Here is a 9,225-nt window from a genome sequence, read left to right on the forward strand (position 1 = left end):
ACAGTCTGGGAATCCCAACATTGACCACAGCAGCTTCACAAACACATTGGTTGAACTCTTTCTGTATTAAAATTGCTTTGGTTTTCAGGCATTGTGGAACTGATGAGGAGCAGATGTTCTGTCCAGTTTCTCTGGAGGCTCAACAACCCCAGAGTAAAACATAAGTACAAATCTATCCCATAGCACGATTTGTCTTCCACCTAAAGAAAAAGATATTTTGCTCAAATTTGAGTCTTTTTGTGCTGAAGTCCCCTTTGTCCTTGCAAAAATAACAACATAAAAAGTTCCCAACTTCTTTGTAAAGTGAACATTTTTCTTCGAGGCTTTTCCTTTTGCTGAAATCTGCTGTCTCAGCAGTGTCACTGTGCAAAGCTCTGCAGGGCCGAGTTAATCTTCTACTGAAATTCGTTGCTTCAGGATTAGTTCTTAAAATTGAATATCTACAAGCTGTAGGCAAATGCCTAAACTAAATACACAGGGGCTAATCCTCGTTCCAAATACTTGCAGTTAAATCTGAGCACCAAAAGTGCTCCAACTGCAGCACTTGAGACCTTGTGGTCTCTGTGAGATAGATGCCTCTGGCTATATATCCTTAAAAGCTGCAGACACATCTTCATCTATGTATCACACACAAAAACACACACACAAAGTCAGCTTTCAGTGAATATAGCTATTTTTTACATTCTTAACATTGTTCAGTATACATTATTCATTCCTAAAGTTCTGTTGGTGCTGATGAAACCCCACAGAATTAATGACATTCAGATCTCTCTTTGGAAGTAGTTTCTACTGTTCTCTTCTTATAGAATGGCTTGGGTAGGACGGGACCTTAAAGATCATCTAGTTCCAACCCCTATATTCTGGAAAACCTTTCCAACTCAGTTGCAATGTAGGTGCTGGCCATCCCTACTCCTCCATGGGAAGTATAGTCACCACATGACTAAAATGATGAGGGTTTTTTTCCCTGCAGCCCCATCGTAGAGGGAAATAGCAGGTTGGTCATGAAGGCTTCTACTTTTGGTCACAGGGTGGTCATATATATATAAATACATAGTAATAGTACTTTTCTCTGTACTGAAGTAGCCACAAGCACCACTAGATGTCACAACTGCTTCACTGATCGACTTTTCTCCCAGGGCTGTTTCACAACAGCCTTGTCTGGAGAAGGACCTTAATCAGGTTTAGCTGAAGAGCTAAAAACAAGGACCATGCTACTAAGCAAAACCAAGTTTTTGTCCCCGGGAAGCGCAGGATGCTTTAGGACATCTTGAGCAAAAGATTCTTCTGAAATCTTCTGGTTTCAGGCACAAAAAGACTCTGAAGCTTGTTCAGTCTAAAGGAAACTACCAAACCCACAGAACCTCTCTAACTCTTTGAAGCTACAGCTGAAAATCAGGGAGGAGAAGAGGTTTGAAGAGGGACACACGAACTTTGCTGAAGGCAGGCAAGCAAAGTGACCACCAGGATGTTATTTCCTCCTTTATTCTGATGATTTCAGTGTTGGAAGTAACTTTTCTATACTTTCTCTAGAGTTAGTGTACGGCATTTGCGTTGCTGTGGTTATTGATGCTTGTTGGTCCTGGACCTCATGAACAGCCACCTCCTCCTGCTGAAATAGTAAAGAAATAACGATACTGACCATAATTAGGCCAAATTCAGGACGTTTTCTGTTGAAGGGAGCTAATTATAGTGCTACAGAGGTTGGCTGTATCTCTGCCCTGCATTAGCAAACTGTGGCAGAGAGGTGAACAATTGCAATGCAAAGGAGCGAGCACAGTCACTTTAGCCCATGTGAAGGTTAGGGGAGGAATATTCTTCCTCCCTTCCCAGGGATTTCTGTCTCTCTGGTGTCATCCATAGGAACCTGTTCAGGACTTAGCACCGAGGTTACCACAAAAGAAAAATACATGTTTTTCAAATGGAAGTTCAAATAATTCTCTCTGACAGGCTTTGAGAGGATTTTTCTTCCTCCTCCTTAACACGCTGCAGTCAATGCACCAGCCTGTGTCATCATAGAATCATAGAATAGTCAGGGTTGAAAAGGACCTTAAGATCATCTAGTTCCAACCATGAAAATAATAACAAAGCTGAAGGTAATTCATTCATTTATTCACTGTCATGACCAGTAATTGCTCCTGTGGCTTTCTTTTTCACTCCAGTGGCAACAGTTATTACAAACAAAACCAAAACTGAATTCTGTGAAATTGCCATTAAAGCATTCCCTGAAGGTAAAAAATAAAAGTCTAAAACCAATGAAAAAGTTAAAAGAGAAAAAGAAGGCAGAAAAAGAAGGCAAAATGATCATCAGAACAACTGCACCCCACAAAACACAGTGGACATGTTCAGGGGAGGTTTTCTTACTGAGCTGAATCTGTGTGCTTCACACAGCGACCGGCAGCTTCTTGGTGAACTCATTTCCAAGAGCTTGGGGCTGTGGAGCATCAATTCCCATTGCTGTTTGCACACAGAACAGGGAAGCTCCCCATGTCCATTGGGATAACTTGCTGGCATCTCGTCTCCAGCCCGTTGCTGATGACCAGAGCTGCCACCATGCACACTGCCACCCCTGTGGATCTGCTGTAAGTGTTCCACATCACTTCTCATGCACCGTCTATCAACACCCGAGCACAACTACAGGCTGGGCAGAGAATGGCTTGAGAGAAGCTCCAAAGAGAAGGAATTAGGGGTGTTGGTCAATGAGAAGCTCCCCATGACCTGGCTTCGGTGTGCGCTTGAGCCCAGAGCCCCCCCGTATGCTGGGCTGCACCCCCAGAGCGTGAGCAGCAGGTCAGGGAGGGGATCCTGCCCCTCTGCTGCGCTCTGGGGAGACCCCCCTGCAGTCCTGATCCAGCTCTGGGGCAGCAGCACAAGAGGGACGTGGAGCTGCTGGAGCGAGGCCAGAGGAGGCCCCGGAGCTGCTGCGAGGGCTGGAGCAGCTCTGCTCTGGAGCCAGGCTGAGAGAGCTGGGCTGGGGCAGCCTGGAGAAGAGAAGGCTCCTGAAGGGGAGACCTTAGAGCAGCTCCATTGCCTAAAGGGGCTACGAAAAAGCTGGAGAGGGGCTTTGGACAAGGGCCTGTAGGGACAGGACAAGGGGAATGGCTTTAACCTGCCAGATTGGAGACTGAGATGAGCTCTTGGGCAGAAGTTCTTCCCTGTGAGGGTGCTGAGGCACTGGCACAGGGTGCCCAGAGAAGCTGTGGCTGCCCCATCCCTGGCAGCGTTCAAGGCCAGGTTGGACACAGGAGCTTGGAGCAACCTGCTCTAGTGGAAGGTGTCCCTGCCCATGGCAGGGGGTTGGAGCTGGGTGAACTTTAAGGTCCCTTCAACCCAAACCAGGCTGTGATTCTGTGATTCTATGATTCTGTGATCCAGCCTAGTGTACACACCAGGATGGCCTTTCAGGCTTGACTCGTCTGGCTACTCCTACACTACATCCAGACCAAGGTTTAAGCCAAGGAAAAAACTGATTTAACTTCATCCCTAAAATGGAGATGAAATGGAAAAGTCCAGGAACTTTGTGTCCCAAAGCTAAATTCATTCTTCTGTGTCTTCAGCTAAATTCATTCATATTCTCTGTGTCCTTTTCTAAAAGCTGAGTGCTCACAGATCTCCACGTCCTCCCCCTGAGCACACTTTCATAGCAAGTAAGCCACAGCTTGGACTGACATGAAGAACCCTGTGTATTTTCTGGACTAGATCTGAAAGAATCTCTTTGCATCCTCCATTGAATATTCTGAATTTGGGAAAACTTTGTATCCATCCTTTTCACTTTGACCCATCTCTACTAAAATTGCATTGAAGTAATGCAATACTTTGCTAAAATGTTATCATGGTTCTCTGATGGTGGGAGACTGGGAGGTGGGAGGAGATCATAGAATGGTTTGGGTTGGAAAGGACCTTAAGATCATACAGTTCCAGCCCCCTGCCATGAGCAGGGACACCTCACACTAGACCATGTCACCCAAGGCTCTGTCCAACCTGGCCTTGAACACTGCCAGGGATGGAACATGTTGCATTCATTTGGGGGAGGCACTCCAAGGAGGTGACGGGTCCTGCCTAAAATAGACAGGATGAATCCATTTGGCTCTTTCCATAGGGCTCCATGTTTGCTCAAGCTAACTGCTCATGTAGTTTCAGAGTGGGAAGTTATGTGAGACAAATCCTGTTACTGATGCAGTAAAACTGGGAATAAGTGCTCCTGGTGCTGCTGTAGCTGTTTGATCAGCAGAACAGAGATCGATAGATGGATAAATGTATTATAGCAGACAATATTTGTCTGTGCTTGGCCAGTCATCTGGTTAAATAGCAATATTGATCCTGCAAATAATGACATCCCTCAAATACCTCACTTATTCCTCAAGCAGTAAATACAGGCGTTAGGGCATGGATTTTTCCACTAAGTTTTTCTTGGGAAAGGCAGTCATCCACCACAGAGCAACTGCATAATGGGGACTTACTCTCACACTGGTTGTATCTCACATATTTCTCTTACATTAGTCAAACGAAGACTATGAAGACATCAGGTTTCTTCTCCCTCTCATTTACTGAATATTCAGTGTATTTAATCCAGAAACGTTCAAGTTTTCTAAGTGGTCATTGACCAAATGAAGCTTATTCATTCCTTTATAATCAAAATGTTCCCAATCTGGATGATTGAAACAAGCTACAAGAACTCATATTAAGCACTTGGTGACTGCCCCACTGTCATGAAGCTGAGTGTAAGAGCTGTGTTAAAACACAAGACCCATGTTTAAATGGCCTGTGATCCCCCATGTGAAATGCTGCCTACCTGGGAGCTTAAAAACAAGTCCATTTGACTTCTAGAAAATAAACATCATATCTTTTATATCCTTTTTACTGGACCCACAGCTAATTTCATTGTAAAACAGTGAAGGGAAGACATTTTCCAGATAGGATAGATTAAAAAATACCAAACCTGTGAATAATGTTTTGATGTGATTTTGGCTAACACACATGGCAAAACACTGCTGGCACCTCCAGCTCTACAATCATATGAGCAGAGAAGATTCTTCTAATGACTGAAACGGAGGGTGTTGGATCTGCTAAAAGCTTCTTGCTAACTTGCTTTAGAACCAATATAAAGGGGACAGCTCTTGGATAGCCCACCAGTTGCTGCAGGCATGGTGTTGGCTGGACAGAGCACCTGAGGAACAAGAAATGAAGCCCAAACCTATGGACATCGGAGGTATCAACACATCAACCCAACCTGTCCCATGAGCTGCTCTTCAACTATACATTAATATATACATTACATTAGTTAGGAGCTGTTGGATTTGATTCTTCATTGATCTGGTCCAGCCCTCTCTAAACTATACGTAAAAGTAAAGAAGAGAATGATAATCTCCCTTTCAAAAACAATACTCCTGTAAGCACTAGAGGAAGGCAAGACTGTCTTTTTCCTAGCAAGCAATTAAGATAGTAAAAGCATCACAGTGCACCCCCTAGATTTATAGCAGGGTTTATCAATTTAATTTGTCATTGCCAAACACATTACATTGGGATTAAACTGTGCAGGTTATTAAACAGTGATTACAAGAAGAGGGTGCAGTGTGGCAGGCAAATAACTCACAAGTTACTGAAATTAAGGCTTTGAAAATGTTTTAAGGGAATTAATGTTTAATTAATGATTTGATCTATAAGGCATTCCAGTAATAGCCTCAGTGAGAGATGACACAAACCTGTGAGACAGTTGTAAGTAGATACTTGATGTTAGTATTTGCTTTAATTAATCCTGCATTGCAAGAGCACCACGAGGGAATTTAGAGTTTGGTGCACAATAAAAGGACCATTCCAGTGAGCAAGTACTTAGGCCTTGGTGATGCGTTTTGCGGATTGAATTTATGTGCACATATCATTCATGAAATTAACTTTGGATTCAATGTGATTAAGAATATTCCTAATTAAACATCCCAAATGAACCTGGATATTAAAATGTAGGGAGGTTTATGGTTGGCTTAATAGTCGTTTTTTTCTCCCACTGAATTTCATCTTTCTGCTACTGACTTCCAGAAACAACATAAATCAGTTGCAGGATTCAACTTTCCAGCATGGATGATGATTTATGTTAGAAAACTTACACAAAGACATTCTTGTACAAAGTGTCTTGGTCTTTTTTTTCTCTAGTCTTTTTTTTCCACTAAAAAAGATCGTTTATGTAATTTCTTATAGTCATAGAATCATAGAATCATAGAAAGATTTAGGTTGGAAAGGACCTTAAGATCATCTAGTTTCAACCCCCTGCCATGGGCAGGGACACCTCACATTAGACCATGTCACCCAAGGCTCTGTCCAGCCTGGCCTTGAACACTGCCAGGGATGGAGCATTCACACTTCTTTGGGCAGCCTGTTCCAGAGCCTCAGCACCCTCACAGTAAAGAACTTCTTCCTTACATCTAATCTAAACTTCCCCTGTTTCAGTTCGAACCCATCACCCCTTGTCCTGTCACTCCAGTCCCTGATGAAGAGTCCCTCTCCAGCATCCTTGTAGACCCCCTTCAGACACTGGAAGCTGCTCTGAGGTCACCACGCAGCTTCTCTTCTCCAGGCTGAACAGCCTCAACTTTCTCAGCCTGTCTCCATACGGGAGGTGCTCCAGCCCCTGATCATCCTCGTGGCCTCCTCTGGACTTGCTCCAACAGCTCCATGTCCTTTTTTGTTGGGATTTAGTCAAACCCAAGTCACCGATCCTGTAGTGTTTTACTCACTACATTTACCCCGATGATCTGACATTGTTTTTACAAGGCTGTAAGTGTAATTAAGGAAGTTTAAAAGGTGTTTGTGTCGGCAGCTGTAAACTACAAACAGGAAAGTCTATTGAACTGAAAACAATAAGTATCTGGTATCACTTTTCCTACAGAGATGATGTTACAAAGACTCTTCTACAGAAAAATCTTCATTAGGGGATTTCATGGTAATTTACAGTGGCCTGCCAGGAGATAAATCCCACATGAGATTCATGACATCCAAATAGCGGATCTGTCAAGTTCTGTAATTATACAGGGGCTTTTTAACTCTTCTGATCCTGATGGAGACGCTACAACTCCCATTAAAGTTACTAGAAAGGGAAATGAATAAACTTTAGGTGGTTTAGGTACAAATAAAAGGCAGTTTATAGTCTTCAAGTTCTTCTCCAAGCTGAAACACATCACCTTTTTGCTGATGTACTGAGTGAAATAAAACGTGGAGGATTCACAAGGCTTGATGAACTTAAAAAATCACTTTGCAAATGAGGACTTCTTTCCTTTCCCTCCTTTCCTGGAGCAGCTGGACCAAAGTCAAGGTCACTACACAATTCCTGGTTAAATCCACCTGGTTACAAAATGGATCTGGCTTTATGCTTAAAAGATATTAATACTCATCACAGCTACTTTTTATCACTGGTTATAATATTTTTACATTCTCCTTATCACTTTAGGTATTAGCAGTTCGTTTAATACACAGAGCACACATCCTCTATGCTGCCTGATTAATTGCTTTCATCTCTTTTCATGTCACATTACTCAGAACAATAACAATGTCAGATCATAAATCCCATCCTACAGCGACAATAAAAACCTGACTGTAATACTTGCTGTATTGCGGAACAAGGTGATCCAGTTTAACTAAACACTTAATTCCTTTCTACTTAGTTTAATTAATTCAGCTTCATTATTTAACCTATTAACCAAAGGTTAATTAAATTGAATCTGAAGCACTCTCTTCCTATATTTATATTGCTTATTTTTTTGGGGAATGGGACTGGTGATTCATTACCTCTCTTGCCCATTAATTTTAGTGCTGCTGTTGCTCTTTCTTGAAGTGTTTGTTTTCTCCACGGCCAAGTTAATCCATAATTCAGTGCTAATGGTAAATCAGTTGTGCATTACCCACTGTGCAAGGTCCAAAAGGTGACACCAGGGTTTGCATGCAGGGGCTGGAGCGCATCGTCTCATGTGGTCAGCATTGGGTAACAGGACTCGCTGCAGGAACGCACCCTAAATAGCCACAACCATCCTGCCTGGGGCTTTAAAAGGGCACCTCCTTCCAGCTGCTTCAGATACATGTTTTTCCAATGCCATCTTCTAAAAATACCTCCCTGCTCTTCTTCCCAAGCTGCAAGGGAGCCAGGCAGGATAGAGGTGGCATAAAGCCCATTTCTAAAGGCTCCTTAAGGCTCTTTTGAAGAGCACCATGAAAAATCAAAGTCCAAAGCAAACACCACAGTGCAAACCAGCCAAGGTAGTAAAATCAAATAGACAAATTCAAGTCCAAGAACTGTTGGAGCAACACACTGGTGTGGGCAAAGCTGAACCGCCACTACCCAAGGAACCAAGGAAGTCGTGGGTACCTGCAGTGCCTGCCCTTACCTGAAGGTCTGCCATGGCATGCTCACCTATAAAACATTATGTCTCCAAAACCATACATAATGGTAATGGTGACAGTGTAGAAAAGCAAGAACCAGGGACTGGAAACATCTCTGCTGCCTGTACACCTCATTTTCATCATCATGGTCATAGCCCAGCAGCTAAACATCAACCTAAGCAGGATGTGTTGGTGACAGGGCAGAGCCATGGCTCGCCAAAGCCACCCAGGAGGGGATGGACTCCCTGCACCGCATCTAAATGTGCCCAATGTATGCTGGTAGATGAAGATGGTCATGACAGGTCAGGGAGCCTGGTGGCCTCCAAGGGGAAGGACCAGACCACTCCGAGGAGCCCCTTAACTCAGAAATCCAGCTACTGAGTCTGCAAATGTGAGCTGGGGAGGTTTGCAATAGGGGAACCTGCACAAAGCCTCCAGAAATGGTTCAGACACTGAGTTTTCTCCAGCACTTCAGGGATTCTAATTCAGGGATTCTAATTCCATCCAGAGATTTTAAATCACCTCTGTAGTGCAGTGAACTCTGCACCCATAACCCACAGCCCAAGACCCACTCAAAGTCCTAAGGACATCTGTTGCAAAAGCACCTATCAGTGCTACCTGCATCCCAGGCACATGGAGAAGCTCAAGAATCGGACCTGCCATCTTCAGGCTTAGATTTAACAAGCCCCTACTAAGCACAAAGCTGAATGAGATCATATCTGGTCCAGCGCCAGAAAGTAATGGTGTGGTAATGGTTTTATTGGCTTTTTGAGAAAGGAGCTGTTTGATTTCAGAGAGAGAGAGAGGAAAGTCAACAGCAACATTCGCTCCTGCTAATCTCGTTTCCAGAAGCATGATGAGTGA

The sequence above is a fragment of the Strigops habroptila genome, chromosome 7, assembly GCF_004027225.2.
Source record: "Strigops habroptila isolate Jane chromosome 7, bStrHab1.2.pri, whole genome shotgun sequence".
Lineage (NCBI taxonomy): Eukaryota > Metazoa > Chordata > Aves > Psittaciformes > Psittacidae > Strigops > Strigops habroptila.